The 17,277-nt window shown below is 34.9% G+C and overlaps 1 protein-coding gene across 1 annotated transcript in view; it reads left to right on the top strand.

Annotated features, from left to right (window-relative positions):
* Positions 1-8,502: 8,502 nt before the first annotated feature.
* LOC137616469 (homeobox protein dve-1-like) overlaps positions 8,503-17,277 on the top strand; it is a 34,751-nt gene continuing 25,976 nt past the window's right edge. The window contains exons 1-2 of the mRNA XM_068346272.1: positions 8,503-8,529; positions 12,082-12,187. The gene's annotated coding sequence lies outside the window, so the exon portion shown is untranslated. The remainder of the gene's footprint in view (positions 8,530-12,081; positions 12,188-17,277) is intronic.

Raw genomic sequence — 17,277 nt, forward strand, 5'->3', positions numbered from 1 at the left:
GAAATGAAAAATTAAAAGGCTTGATTGGAGTTAGTGCTTTCGTCCATTAGGGACATCAACAGACTCATCATGTCCCCAATGGACCAAAATACTAACTCCGATCGAGTCTTTTCATTTTCCTTCCGTGGCTATAATACACACACACACTCTCACTCTCTCTCTCTCTCTCTCTCTCTCTCTCTCTCTCTCTCTCTCTCTCTCTCTCTCTCTCTCTCTCTCTCTCTCACAATATATATATACATATATATATATATATATATATATATATATATATATATATATATATATATATATATATATATATATATCTTACAGGCCACGTTTACCTCTCACCGTCAATCGGGTAGGGGGAGAGATGAGGTAGACATCCCCTGGGAAGAGGGAATTGTGCATATTTATCTATTGTAGATGTTTAGCCATCATTAGGACGGACCATGTACACTAGTCTATCGTAAATTCATTGTTTTGATTTTAAGTCTTTAGTTTTTTATATTCAAGTTCTTTGCTTTCAAAATTAATCAATATAACTCAGAGAGTTATTGGGTCTTTTGGCCAGACAGTACTACATTGGATCCTTCTTTCTGGTTACGGCTCATTTTCCTTTTGCCTATACATACACCGAATAGTCTGGCCTATTCTTTACTTATTTTCCTCTTTCCTCATAAACCTGACAACTCTGAGATTACCAAACAATTCTTCCTCACTCAATGTGTTAACTATTGCAATGTAATTGTTGTGTGGCTTCTTTCCTCTTGGTAAGTGCAGAGGAGAATCTAGGAGAAGGACACTCCAAAATCAAAGCATTTTTCTCTGGTCATGGATAGTGCCATAGCCTCTGTACCATGGTCTTTCACTGTCTTGTGTAGAGTTCTCTTGCTTGAGGGTACACTCGGACACACTATTCTGTCTTACGTCGTTTCCTCTTGTTTTCTAAAGGTTTTTATTGTTTATATATGAAAGATTTATTTTTATGTGGATACTTCTCTGTAAGATTTTATTTTAATTGTTAATTAGCTTTCTTTTAGTCTCCTTATTTCTTTTCCTCTCTGGGCTATTTTCCCTATTGGAGCCATCGGGCTTTTAGCATCCTGCTTTTCCAACTAGGGGTGTAGCTTAGCAAGAAATAATAATAATAATAATTTACTGTAAAACTCAGTCATCGATTATTTCTTCCATTCATATCGGTAAAGTTCATTCAACAACTCAACAGACTGAAGATGTTGACATCAGTAATGTTTTCTTTAATTTAACGGCAGGAAAATTTCATTAAAGAAAAAAATTGATTTTACTCCAGATGGAAAGTTTTTTTCCTTTTTTCTTATTTGAGGGAGCGTTTACGAAGGGTGACATTCTTTCTAACCTGATGATTGACGTGAAGGAAAAAAAAGGCGATGACAAGATGAATCTTCGCTGTAGTAAACATCAGAAACATCCATCACACGTCGCAGGCAAAAAACCGCTGTTAATTGTGTCTGTAGTATTGTTGGGTCCCTCGTTTCTACGGGTCGTGTGTGGCACCACCAGAGACCACGATCTAGGGCAAGACCTACTTGGTCTAGGGCTTCTATGTATATGTCTAGGCCTCCCTACCTACCAGAATGCACGGTCTAGGTTCGAGGTCTAGTGTTTCTAGATATATGCTTAGCCCTACGTCTAGACTTATTTCCTTCTTATTGAGTTTTGGTAGTGCATCTTCTATCAAATCCTAAGAGTAATTGTGCGGGAGTGAAAGGTCTTTTATATGTATATAAGTGAATTGGTGATGTAGACCCCCTTCTTGTCTGTTTATAAGAATAATAGGCTGCACGATTATCATAAATTTTTTCAAAAACACATACATAGAAGTATTTATATAACAATATTGTGCAATAGAGTTTATCTATAAGGTTACTATATCAGCAACAAGTTTATAGTAACCTTGTCTTTCACCTGTCTAATAGGAATACTTTTGACATATCAGTGTTGCATATTTGCAAGGTATTGTAAATGGTAAAGCCGGCCATACACGGTTTGTCCTTAAGGATTGGAGCTGCGCTCCAATCCTGTAAGAGATGCCCACACACGCTACAGACTAGCCTGCTTAGTTCGAGAGGATTGGGCACCCAGGATAGGCCTATATAGTTACGTTTTTGGTACTGGATAACTAAATTTGGTACATTACCGGGTATCAAGTACAATTGGTAGCCTACAAATAATTTCGAAAAAGCAAAATTTTGGTACTTTTTACTTTATTTTCTATATGATATAAATCTATGAAGTCTGACTTGAAATAATCATATGAAGGAACGTGATAGGCATTCTCTGTCGGCTTCTACATGGTGGCGATTGGTCCGCTACGGTGTTATTGTACTTATTTCTCTTGAAGTCATTATAGGATTACCTTTTCCGTTTATCCTCATTAATCCGAGAGTCACTGAGTGTCTCGTGGGAGGAATATACTGAATGGATTTTCAGATCTTTCTGGAGATTATCTCATGCTGAAGCACTACTGCACTTTTAATTAAGCATACTTGTTTTCGCGTTAATTGTTAGAAATTTGAAAAAGATTGCGTTTATATAGGCAGAGAGAAAATGTGAGAGAGATATACATAAGTTAATGGAATTATCAGTAGCTACTTAATTTATCCTCTATCCATATTTTGTACCTTCGTTTTTTTTCCTATGAAGAGAATTCATAAAACTTAATCAGAATATTCATTTTTTTTCTTTTGTTTCAGTATCTGTTTATTATCAGAATACAAGATACTATTGCATGAATAAGGCAGAATACTGTATGTTTTTAAAGATAAATTATACAATGAAAAAGGAGAGGAAATTTAAGGAAATCACTTGTTGAGTGAAAATGTGAGGGAAAAACCTAAAAGAAAGAGCAATGAAATGCATAATATTACAAACTTGTGAATTGCAATCAGTTTATCTCTATAATATAAAAAGTGCTTTGGTTAAGGGACTAAGTATGCAATACTGTATGTGTCAAAATAGGTGAGTCATCCCCGTCAGCATGCTAGACCGTGCCGACACACGCCCCCCCCCCCTCCCCCATACATGTTAAGGATTGGCCAATCACGGTCAAATCAGCGCGCCAATACTCTCCGTGTATGGCCTGCTTAAGGCATATAGAGTGAATTTTTGTGGTAACATTGTCTAACGTACCTTGATAATTCAAGAAATAAACAAATTGTAAGTTGAAATAAAGTAACGAATTATCAAAAAAGTCTTCAATGACATCCACATTTGTGATGATGGCAGTTCATGATATAAGATTATATATATATATATATATATATATATATATATATATATATATATATATATATATATATATATATTGAAAATTAATCTGATACAACATGTACTAGGGGAACTGCCCCTTATTTTTAAACGTTTAATATCCAATCTTTGTGAATATCTTCTGGAAGTTATGTAAAATCTCACGTCTTTCTGCTGCTCCAATATCCCTTAAATCTGCTCAAGATGGAGATTTTAAAACCGATTAGAATTTACTGTTTCATACCATAGATAACCGCTATTTTGATTTGCTTGAGTAATATTTAATACTGATAACGAGAATGATCGTGAGAAACCATTTATCTGTTTTTTTTTATCTCGGCAGATAACTGATGAGTCATTCATCTTAATATTATTTTATATTTTTGGTGTTAATTACTGATGGATTGGAGATAAGACAGCATATTGTTGATTGTAGAGATCTTACTTTCTACTGAAAAGTTGATAGCTATAGATATTGTATGAAAAACTAGGTGGAATAAAAACACAGCAATAGAGATTAAAACACGTATTATATTTTTAGGCAAGAAATAAAAAAAAATATTATAAAGAAAGGTTTGGATATAAATAGTACCCTCAGTAAAAAGAAAACTAACCCGACATAAAAGACTGTACCACACTATGACAGCCAAAGTTGAGAGTATTATTATTTGGTTACCTGGTACAAGGAGTTAATTAGTTAAAGGATGGCCCTCAGAGACTCAAATGGCTATATAAACAACATAATAGAAAATACATGTTGAATATTGTAAAAAATCCCAAAGCAATTCTTCTTATGAGATTATTTGTAGGGCAAAAAAATATTTGACTGATTGCAATAATTACAGAGGCATCACATTTACGACAGTTGTCAGGAAAATATATAGTATGCTCATTTTAATGAGACTAGAGAGAAAGATTGATGAGAAGCTGAGAGATGGACAAGCAGGATTTCGAAAAGGTAGAAGTAGTACTGACCAAATTTTCCTTTTAAGACATGTTGTACAGCAATGTGTATAGTATAGAAATCCACTTTTGATGGTATTTGGGGACTATGAAAAAAACCTTTGATAGTGTGCACCGGCCAATTTTGTGGATAGTCCTGCGTTATTGTGGAGTCCCTCTTAAATATGTAAATATGCTTAAGACTGTTCATGAGCATAGCAAGTGGAAAGTTGATGTAAATGGAGTCCTATCAAATGAATTTCAATGAACAGTGTAGTACTCCTAGGGATTGTGTTGTCACCAATGTTGTTTATCCTCCTCATGGATTTTGTAATACATAGAACAGTTGTGAATGGTGGAGAAGGATTGAACCAGATTGGTAACAGGAAATTAACGGACCTAGAGTAGGCTGATGACGCTGTTCTCATTAGCAAAACGCCACAGTAAATTTGATTAGGACTGTTCATGAGCATAGCAAGTGCAAAGTTGATGTAAATGGAGTTCTATCAATTGAATTTCCAGTAAACCGTAGAGTACTCCTAGGGATTGTGTTGTCACCAATGTTGTTTATCCTCCTCGTGGATTTTGTAATGCATAGAACAGTTGGGAAAGGTGGAGAAGGATTGGACCGGATGGTTAACAGGAAATTAACGGACCTAGAGTATGTTGATGACGCTGTTCTTATTAGCAAAACGCCACAGAACTTGCAAAGCTTGCTTACTAGAATACATGGAATATCACATGAGGTTGGGCTCAAGATAAATAGAAGAAAGACCGAGATGACGAGAACGGAATATGCAATGGAAGATGAAATATCATTGGAAGGTGAAAGGATTAATGAGGTTGAATCATTTTGAATATTTAGGAAATATGATCTCTAATACATGGTCTTTAGAATTGGCGTTTAATGAAAGATCGAAAAAAGAAAATCAGACAATGGCTAGGTTCAGTAAAATTTGGAAATCAAATCGCCTGAAATTTCATATAAAAATCAGGCTATATATCAGCTTAGTGAGATCAGTGTTACTGTATGGACATGAGTCGCGGTATGACGATGAAACAATATCATAGATTTTGTAGATATGAGAACCAAGCTCTCAGAAGATTATTGGGAGTTAAATGACAGGACAGGATTAGAGATGAAACTATAAGAGAGATTACTTAAGTGCTAGATTAGTTCACCAAACTTTTAACTGGGCTCCACAAGGTATAGAAGGGTTGGAAGACCCAGGCCTACATGACTGAGGTCTATGAAGCATGAAGTAGATGATGAATGGAGAAGCATTGATTTTAAAGTTCAAGATACAGACTACTGACGAAATTTCCTGAGGGCCTTTGCGTCCATAGGCGTAGGAGGATATGATGATGATGATTTATATGAAAAAAAAAATTCAAGTTTTAATTTATAATAGTAAAAAATGCATATTATACGTGGATGATGAAAATAGCTTATGTCTTTTTGTAGTAGGCTACATGTAAATTACTGAACTTAATTATATTATTATTATTATTATTATTATTAGCTGAGCTACAACCCTAGTTGGAAATAGGATGCTACAAGCCCAAGGGCTACACCAGGAGAAAATACCCCAGTGTGGGAGGGAAATAAGGAAATGAATAAACTACAAAAAAAGTAATGAACAGTAACAACATTGAAATAGATATTTTATAAATAAACAATAAAAAGAGACTTATGTCAGCCTGTTCAACATAAAAACATTCGCGGCAAGTTTCACCGATTCAACTACCTCGTTGGGAGGATACTTGGTCGCAGCTGGAATGAAACTTTCAGATAAACTTTAGTAAGGAGTGACCTCTTGATCTATTTATGATCTAATGTTTTATCTGAACTAAAAATTCTGTTAACGTCAGCAGTAAGTCAAAGTGCGCCCCTTTTTTTGTTCAGGAATAATACGTGATGAAGATGTTAGTTAACTGGAATACATCAATTCCGGAGGCAGTTTGTTAATCGCAGCTAATCGCTTGGCATTTGAGAGTGCTTTAGATAATCTCTTCAAATGGAACAAGTTAATCAATAAATGATGCATCAACGGGGTCTGATGTGATCTGTCATGAAACTCCGCCCCCCCCCCTTTTTTTTATCTTTTTAGAAATGTGTAGTAATTATTGGATATATCTATAAGTACATATAGATATATTTTCACACGTTATACATACATATCTGTGTATATATATGCATGTGTGTATGTATGTATGTATATTTATAAATATCTATATGCATACATATATATATACATATATATATATATATATACATATACTGTATATATATATATATATATATATATATATATATATATATATATGTGTGTGTGTGTGTGTGTGTGTATGTGTGTGTTAAGATATATGTGCGCGCGGGGATTTGTATGTATTATAAACGTAATACAATTATATATATATATATATATATATATATATATATATATATTATATATATATATATGTGTGTGTGTGTATATATATATATATATATATATATATATATATATATATATATACATATATATACATATATATATATATATATATATATATATATATATATATATATATATGTGTGTGTGTATGTGTGTGTGCGCGCGCGTGTGTCTATGTGTGTGCGTTTGTGTGTTATTCATAATCGTAAAAAACTTTGCATTTGTCTTTTTTTTTTTTTACCTAAAATTATGTAGTAATTTTTTTATACTCATTCTAATTGAAATCGCCTATTTTTCCGTTGTGCAATGTTGCAAATGAATGTTACGTTTATATATGATTATGTGTCGAACTTTGTTTGCATGCATGCATGCATGTATATGCCATTATGTTTTAAATACTGATGGATCACCTGCCTGTTCAAGTTTATCTGTTTAATTTTGCTTGTCAATGCATACTGCTGGAGTGCTTGCGCTCAATTCGTTAAGAAGATTAACGTAGAAATATACTGTTTTCTATGAAATAAGCTAGCCAAATAAAACTTGCTGAACGAAATGGATATCAGGATAAAAATGCAGAGACAGACAGATAGACATACTGTGTTTCAGCTTTAATTCGGTTGACATAAGTCTCTCTTCATAGTTTATATATGACAGATCTATTTTTACGTTGTTACTAATCTATAAAATATATTTTTTTTTTATTATTCATTGCTTCCATATATGGTTTATTTTTTTTCTTTTCCTCACTAGGTTATTTAACCTGTTAAATCTTAGGACTTGTAGTATCCTGCTTTTCCAGCTAGAGACGTGGCTTAGCTAGTAGTAGTAGTAGTAATTAATAAGTTCATTTGTTGTCAATTATTTGACACTCGGTGGAGGATAAATCTAATTTTATACTTTTTTAAGATATAGAGTTTCATGGAAATAACATTGCGAAATAATATGAACTTTGGAATAATTAGGAGGAACGTAGAGGTTATAAATCTTTTCAGAAACCTCCTCAAATAAAAAAAAAATGGACTTCACGGGTTGTGGTTGCCTATGGGAAACGTCTCTGCCTGGCGATCTTCCTGACTGGGGTTACAGTACCGCTGAAGCTCGGTAGTTTTTAGTAGTGTCTGCAACCTCACTATCCTTGTGAGCTAAGAATGGGGACGTTCTGGGGAGCCTATAGATCCACCTTCTGAGTCATCACCAGCCATTGCCTGGCCATCCATGGTCCTAGCTTGGGTGGCGATGCGGCTTTGTTGCTGTACATTTGTATATATGGTCAGTCTTAGTCTCTGGGGCATTTTCCTGCCATGGCATTGTCACTGTCTCTTGCCTCAGCCATTCGTAAGTGGCCTTTAAACCTTTAAGTGCACTAACCTGATTTTGTTACAACAACTAAATGAATATTCAGTCGGGAAAAGTATTTGATAACCGTGTTAATTTGGATTAATTTTCTTATTGGTATTTAATCCACTTCAACCCTGTGCACAAAAACATGCTATAGTAATAGTGAACAATTTGGATTTCATAAAAATAAACCAGTCTTTGACGTTTTTTTATCTCTACGAATATTATAATGTTCAAGGAGCATTGAATGCCGTTCTGAATTCAAAATCTTAACCCAACCACTTGATAGCAATTCTCGACATTCCCTTCAGTCGTTTTTCATTAAACAATGATTCCCCAATTCAATATCATTTAACTACCTCTTTTCCATTACGTATTACTTAACAAATGCTAGTAGCATCATCTTTTAACCGTCATGTAAACAGTGTGACTTTGAACATTTCCCAACTTACATTGTTAGGCTTAGATTTTACTTCACTTAGTAAATTTTATGCTTGTGCTGTTTATGGTTTTGCGCTTCTCTGCTCCTAAATTATTACAGGTAAATTCATATAATTTCGATATGTATGTATATTAATTCCTGCGAATGTACTTCTCGTCTTGAAGATATAGTATAGTTCAATTTATTTGGAATCTCTTGTTATGATTTTTCACTAATTAAATTGAATTTTAGTGATTTGATCTATAAGTGTCTGTCAATTTGTGTTGATGTTTGCTTTTTAGCCCAGGTGATGGGAAAGCTGGTTTTTCGATAGCTAGTAAATTTAGTCCAATATTCTGTTTTGTGTTTTTAGAATGTTTGTATATATGTTATATATATATATATATATATATATATATATATATATATATATATATATATATATATATATATATATATTATATGTATTTATATACTTACACACCTAAAACCATTGAAATATTTATATTCTGCCATGGAAAATTAAGATTACTCTAAAATATTTTGTCATTGAAACCTAGAATACCAAGAATTCAATGGTTGTTGAAAATTCCATACTTTATTATATAAATATAGAATTACGAGTATTTCTATTATTTAGTTACGAAAACCTCTCTGATTTATATTGTTGTTAAAGATCACTAGTACTCCTAATTTTAACTTTAGAATGGAACAAACATAGAGAGAGCCATGCAATATTTTCGCTAGTTATAAAAAGGGACAACGGAATCATGAGTAAAACTAATACCTGTGTGCGCATTGACCGGTAATAGTAGGAAATGCGTAAATACTTAAAATTTTTCTTTTTCTTGTTTGCTTTCTAGCAAAAAAAGAAAAAAAAATGGTCGGGAGCTGATGAAGTGGAATAACGTATAAAACTTTTTGTTATCCAAAAATATTCTGTTATATGGTCAGTTTAAAGATAGTCATCATGATTACTATTAGTATGTGTCTATGTCGATATGTGTGTTTTATATATGTATATACATATGTATATGTAATACACGTATTTTTTTAATGGAAGTCTTTAAAAAGGGGAATAGGAAACCCTCTGGTTAGAATTCCTTGGTTGCTACCTCCTTTGATAAATGATGATGTGGTTTTCGCTTTAAAGGTGTGGCATGCCTTTTGTCATCTATGATAATCTAGCAGTATTATTGTGTATCATTTACTTTATACCTTTTTAAGTATTATAAGTGAACCATGTTGTGACTTAGAAAACAGCAAATGTTGTGTAGACGGTTAACAATGTGGAAATTATACTCTTTACCAAACGATCTGATATAGAAATGAAAATAGAAGACTATGATTCTTACTATCCGGTAGAGATAGTTTAAAAAATGCTATTCATCCGATTCATAAACGATTATTATAAAAATATATTGACAGGTTCCCCGAAATCAATCTCCAAACTAATGAATTCCAAGAAAAGTAAAGAAGATTCCCATCAAGGCAATCCAAAATCTGCCTCGGTTACATATTCATACGATAGTAAAAACAGAAAAAAAGCTGCGAGACCTGCAATCAGTCTTGTGGGCTCTGTCATGACCAAACTATTGTAAAGACATCCACTTCCCAAATGGGGCCATTCAGTGTCGATTGTGTGAGTGATGCCTTGAAAATTGATAGAGTAGCGAGTGACCTGTCGTTGTTCGGGTTCCTGTTTTGTTATTGTTTGTGTACTTGGATCTTCGGAATGTAATTGGATTCTTGCAATGACTTGTTTATGTGTTTTGAATAATTTTCTTGTCAGTAGTTAAGTTTTGCTGATAACTACCTCCCCTATATGTTAAAGACCAACTGTCTGGATATATATAGATCTCCCTGTCAATCTGGTAAGGGGTGAGAGGTAGTGGTCATACCCTGGTGAGGGGGCGGGGGTTGTTTGTACTTATCTACCGTATATACATGAATATTTAGCTTTTATTTTTAACGGGTATTGTACATTAGTTTAGCATAACGGATGTCTGAGAGTTATAAATTTTGCAAGCAATCTAAGCTGTTTTAGGCCAGGTTTATTTTTAAACTATTTTTTCTGTGAATCACAGTCAACGACCCTTAGCACAAAACGCTGAATGTAAGCTTAGCATTGTGTTTAGCTTTTTTTTTTTTTTTTTTTTTTTTTTTTGCCATATTATTCATTGCAGGCCAATTCTTCGCAGATGTTTTCTTGAGTATCTTTATATTTCAACTCTTAATAACTTCTTGATAGTTTGGCACATAAAGTTTTAGACCATCCGGAGCTTGACTTATTCGTAATAGCCTGGAATTATTCAATTTTGCATGTTTAATTGGAAGAGTAAAAAAGTAGTTACTTTTTGCTGGGTTTTCACTTTAATGTATCAATTAGGGTTTTAACTAGCAATGGAAGTGTTTGTTTTTTATTTCAAAAATATTCTCCTTTATAAGGATATGAGAGTTTAAATGTCACCCATGATTGGCAGAGGCAAGGGACAGTCACAATACCATAGAGACTGATCTTGTTTACATAATGATCAGCGCCCAAGGCACCTCTCCACCCAAGCTAGGATCAGGGAGGGCCTGACAATGACTGCTGATGTCACAGCAGGTAAACCTAAAGGTTCCCCCAGCCCCTCCAGTCGGCGAGGTTGCAGACACTGCAAGAAGCTATCGAGCTTTGAGCGGGTCGCGAACCCCAGTCCAGCAAATTGCCAGGATGGGTCGTTTCCAATAAGTTTGTAATTTTAGGCAAATGAATACCGGTCTCGTAATCATCCAAAATAACTATTTTCTGTCAGTTCCGTTGAAAATATCGTGTTTAGCAGTGACCTGTGAACTTTAAACACTGCCACTCACGACTTGACCCAAGAGAAGCTATAAGGTAGAAAAAAAAAAACAAGAAGCTTTAAGCTAATCCAGGTTAGCTAAATCCTAAGGGTACCTGCGGCTCTTTGCTATTACCCTTTGTCCAGAGCCTATTGTGAAAAGGAAATTTATTTCCTTACTCTGCCTATCACAGTAGCCCAGTGACCTTTTCTGTTGTCATTTTATATTAATTCTTAATGCTTATTACTTTTTAATTTTCTTTAAGATAGTTAAATGTTTTAGGTGATATTCTTGTACACATATATATGTATATATATATATATATATATATATATATATATATATATATGTATATATATGTATATATATATACATATATACACACACACACACACACACACACATATATATATATATATATATATATATATATATATATATATACATAAATTTGTTTTTCGCCACTTAATCAGACTTATATATATACATACATACATAAATTTGTTTTTCGCCACTTAATCAGACATGTGTACGTATATATATATATATATATATATATATATATATATATATATATATATATATATATATATATATATATATGTATACATTTTTATCTATGTATGTGTATATATATATATATATATATATATATATATGTGTGTGTGTTTGTTTATTTGTGCATGTTAAAGAGATAACTGGGTTACAACCTCTATTGTGATTATTACTAGTAGTTCATCCATACAAAAGACATTTTACTAAATACTGCATAATTTAGAATAAGTTGATATCAATGTATCCCTTTGATCTTACGGGAGTCGTGACACAGTTTCCCTTTTACAGCAGCCCTTGGAAAGTGCGGTGTGCCAGGGATATCAAGGACAGGCTGCTCAGGTTGCTCCTTCAGCAGTCGCATCATCTCCTGGTCTCTGCTGGATGCCCCCTGGACGAGGTGAGTACCCCCTGATTTCGTTCTTTCTTCTCCTTGGGCATACAAGGGAGTATGTCGACTTGTGTGGAATATGTCGACTTCTGTGTTGTGGAGTGAGATTTCGGGTCTGGATTTCATTCTTTGCACAGTTTGTTGTAAAGTATCATGTTTGAGAAATATTTTATTTATTTGCAATGTCACAAAATAACTTATTTGTACAAAAGTGTGTATTCTTTCTTCGTCTTATCGATACTTTTTTTTTTTTTTTTTTTTTTGTAAATACGTACACTTTATTGAGACTATCCACATATCAATGCATTTTTTTTATTCTTTTATGAAATACATCGCTACTTCTTTTAATTTAATTTCCTGTAAATTAACCCGCTCCTCTAATATATATTAAAAAAAACCGAGAAAAGTAGTACAAATCTAACCATTTATTTCCTTTATCACTATCCGCATTTCCTAAGTTTTTATGTGTGTAGATTTTTCAAGCTATTGATCATTTGCAAGTTTGTTAAGAATATTTAAAGTACTGTTGTAATATATTGCCAATAGGTTTTACTTAGTTTTTTACATGTAAACTTCGAAGGGATGCTTTTCGCTGTCTGAAGCTTTGTTGTCTCTTTATTCGCTATATATTTTAATTCCTATTATAGTTTCATATCAATTTATTCTAATTAATCGCAAAGACCAGACATCCCCTTCATAGCGAACTAAAATTCAAAATAAGAGGCCAATCCTGTTATGAATTTATTTTTCTATCTTTTGTCGAAATATATTTGTTTTCAATGTTTGTTCTTCTGAACTATTTCCCAAGAAACGCATAGATGAACTGAGTTTATTTACATATCTGTGAGTGTTTATGACGGTTCCTTAGGTATAAAAGTGCTATGTTTTAGATAGCGTTCAAGTAATAAATTACATTGAGTCAATGCAACTACCAAAGTCCTTATGATTTGGTCAGCAAAGTAGTGGTAATAGTACCTGAAGTTCCCAAGGATGAGGATGCTGGCTTAGTGCCTTTTCATCCCTGTTACAACCCAATATAGTCCTCCAACAACCAGGGAGAGTTGCAAACAGAAATTCCGGGCACGCCTTGCTGTAAGGAAGTGCACCATGTCACACCCTGACTACCCTGTGAGTTCTTGTGTGTAGTCCCGACCACTACCTCTTCATTCACTCCCTATACTGTTTGGTTGGTCGCCGCGAAATAAGGGGCACTTCGGAGCGAGGTGTGCCAGGGACTCTTGCGTCCAGCTGTATCTCAATTGAACTCCAATTTCCTTGCTGGTGATGTGAGCGTTATCATCCTTACCCTAAAAGGCTCTTGTCCAGAGAAAGTCAAAAATTTATGGAAAAATCCACATTTTTATCTCAGATGGTTGTGTGCCTCTGTACTGTACTTTTGCCATATTCCATTTTATTGCATTATAAAGAATTAAGTGGCGACTACCATTCTCCAGCCAATTTTATCTGCCATTGATATTAGCTCTCTTCACTTGATTCTGTGAATGTTTATTTAACAGGAAGGTAAATTCTGTTGTCAGGTTTCGTACCGCGTGGCGCGCACACACACACGCACACACACACACACACACACACACACACACACACACACGCGCGCACACACACACACACACACACACACACTGTAATTTCTAAAAGTAGTGACATGTCTGTACTTGATTATACTTGGTTGATTAAAAAAGATTCATTCCATATTTCAATTTGGGCATCTTTTTGTCTTGGATTCTGTATTTAAGTTTTTTTTAAATCTTTATTATCTGTAGTACATACTGTAGGTGTTCAGTCTTTTCTTTGAGGAGTACAATGACCTTGGATGGAATACTGAAAATGGCTGGATAAATGAAAGACTGTGATATAAGATAAGCCTATTCATTATTATTATTATTATTATTATTATTATTATTATTATTATTATTATTATTATTATTATTATTTGCTAAGCTACAACTCTAGCTGGAAAAGCAAGATGCTATAAGCCCAAGGGCTCCAACAGGGAAAATAGCCCAGTGAGGAAAGGAAAAAAGGAATAGTAAAGTATTTTAAGAACAGTCTCTTTAAAATGAATATTTCCTATATAAACTATAAAAACTTTAACAAAATAAGAGGAAGGGAAATAAAATTTGATAGTGTGCCCGAGTGTACCCTCAAGCAAGAATGGTTTTTAGTATAATTTAGGTTAACGATAAGTAAATTAGAATAGTCATTCTTATTTCTAGTTATGTGCTCGAAGTAGTCTAATTTCCAGTTTACCAGAACAAGTCTCTGCATCGCCCGAAAACTCTACGGGTCGCGTTCACATGAATTGATACATTAGTATTTTGAAACTGCATTTACAGCTTCCGCTAGAATGTCCGTCTGTCTATCCGTCTATCTTTTTGAACAAGGATCCAACTAAAACTCCAAGAGCCATAAGAAATCGCAGTTTGAGCCCCTTGGGTCTTGGATTGCCACCCCACCCCCCCCCCCCCTTCAGAGAGACCCACTTAGCGGTGTGCTACGTAATCCAGAATTTATAGACTCGCTGCAGCCTCCCCCATTAGTGGATAAATCGCCCCAAATCCAAACTTTATCGCTAGCCGCCGAGCTTATCTTAACACAGCTGCGCGCCAAAATGTTATGGCACCCTCGCTGGAATTTCCTCTAATTCTTGTATATTTTCTCTCCGTCTTTTATTACTTCTTGGTTTCCCTTTTTTCTTTCTCTTTTATCCTTCTTAAATAAAGATTTTCATCTCGAGCTGTTTTCTAATTACTTGACTGAATTTTCTGCTTTTAAACTATTTTGGTATCGGTTCTATCTAATTAACTCAGTTATTTAATTAGTGTTGTTAGTGATTGACACGTATTTTTTTTCTGTTTTAGTGTAAGATTGAAAAAAAAATTCTTTAGATTTTATAGATTGGAGAGAATCGGTACTTAAAAGTATTCCACAACATAAATACAATGATACACATATTGTAATAACCTCAGCTGAGATGTTATTGTCCTTTCCTTTTACACAATTAATAGCCGCCGTGTAAGTTTCAATAACCAATAATGTCTTTCCAATTATCTATACATACTGTACATGTATATATGTATATATATACATTCAGTACGAATCTCTATACTTCCTCAATCCATCTCAGAACGCCGTTTAGAAAAGCCATAAACAGTTAGTTGGGTTAAGGTCAGTATTATACAGCTAAACCCACGTAATGGCACATGAAAAGGGGGGGAGCCCCTGAGCCGAGCCTGGTGGACCTCCGCTTTTCCCGAAAATTTTGACTCGAGTCTCAGAAAAGTTTTGGCGCTCAGCGGGCGGTATTAACCCCCCTCCCCCTTCCCCGGGCATCAGCGATTGGGGGATCTCGCCACCTCCCGAATAGCGAGACCGTATTTGGGATCCTGGGCAGTAGAAGAGTTGTCTCTCAGTGTTTCAGGGAGGGGAGGAAGGGAGGGAACGTGTGTGCGTAGGGGGCGTAGGAGAAGGGAGTGAGGAGGAGTCGTATTGAGCGAAATCTAAACGGTTTGGCGACCATACTTTTTGGTAACCACTTATCCTTATCTGACCACCGCCAGAAAAAGCGAGTTGAGAGAAATTTGGCATTCTGTCGGGGAGGGGGAGGGAAAGACGGTAGCGACCGATGTTGGAGGGGGAGGAGGGTGGAGTGGAAAACTTGAAATATGTGAGGCAATATGCATATCTTGGTGGACAAGGCCCCATATCATGTCATAACTCGCCGGCCAGTCAAACGATAACACGTGATATATCGTTATTCCGACACTTGGTCCTGATTGGCTCCTAGCGGGCACGTGACTCGAGCTGATTGGCTGTTTAGGGCTCGTAAAGAAGAAGCACGGGGACTGTTTTCCCCTCTTTTTTTTTGGTTTTTATTGTTTTGGATCTGTGCTTTCGGAGTATACCGACGCTATAAGAGGAAGCTATCTCCTGTCCAATGAATCCTGTTTTAAATTTGAGATACAAGTCCCCCTACCCATTTGATCTTAAGAAATATAATTTCCTGTCAGGGGATGTATTGCATCAAATCTTTTTTGGCGGGAGTGTTCAGACTCCTTGAAATGAGCGGGGAAGCCTGTTCCCAGCATAGATATCTGCTCATAGATATCCATACCATGTGAGAGCAGATGTATGAGCACACACCTATAGCCTACTGCACATCGGGTATGTTCCAGGGACCCCGGGATTTTGAATGGACTCTGTATGTGTTCCATTCACAATGCTCCCGTGTGTCCTTCTTACCCTGGACCGCAGACTTTCTTATCTCCGCGATGCGCTTTGTTTGAACTGGCAAGGTTATAGGCACCCGGCCTTTTGGGAGGGATGAGAAAGTGAGGAAGGAAATGGGGACCAGGAATAATGAGGATATTTGGGAAAGAAATATTCGAAGCATTTTTCTGTATCACTTACAATTTTTTTTTCTTTTTTTTTTCTTTTTTTCTTTTTTTTTTTTTAGTAAACTAATGCTTCAGGTCACAACTACTAACAAAAATTTATTTTTTATTGTTTTAAAAATCATTCCTTAATACTTGTTATAAATCTATCTTTATTTATCACTGAATACAAGAACAACGTGATCATGATATATCAATGATCATTATATTTTTAGAATTAATTTTAATCACTAATTTTCGACGAAAATTTGAATTCCAAGACTGGGAGGTGGACTCTTCTAACACTCACTGTAGTGAGTGGCGTTTTACCCCGCGTGCCAGGCTGAATAGCCGGCGATCAAGTAAATCGTCCCAATTATTATCCCAAATGCTCTCCCCCATTATTGCTTGAATTAATAATACGATGCCATTAACCAAAATACAATCTCGTTACTAATGCATTATTTCTTGCCTTTGCTATAGTTGGAATCCTAATGACAATGTGTTTTAAAGCAAACTAGAGTTTAATTTGTGGTTTGTTGCCGACGGTGGTGAATATTTTTTTTAAGGCTTTGTCTGGCCTTTATTGAATTTACCAAGGATTATTCCTTTAAGATTTAAAATCATCGTGGATTATTTTGGCTGTACGAGTGTCTGTCATTTTGGAAAAGAATTTAGAAGGAATCGAGATGTAATACGTGACCTCTG

The sequence above is a fragment of the Palaemon carinicauda genome, chromosome 22, assembly GCF_036898095.1.
Source record: "Palaemon carinicauda isolate YSFRI2023 chromosome 22, ASM3689809v2, whole genome shotgun sequence".
In the NCBI taxonomy this organism is placed as follows: Eukaryota; Metazoa; Arthropoda; class Malacostraca; order Decapoda; family Palaemonidae; genus Palaemon; species Palaemon carinicauda.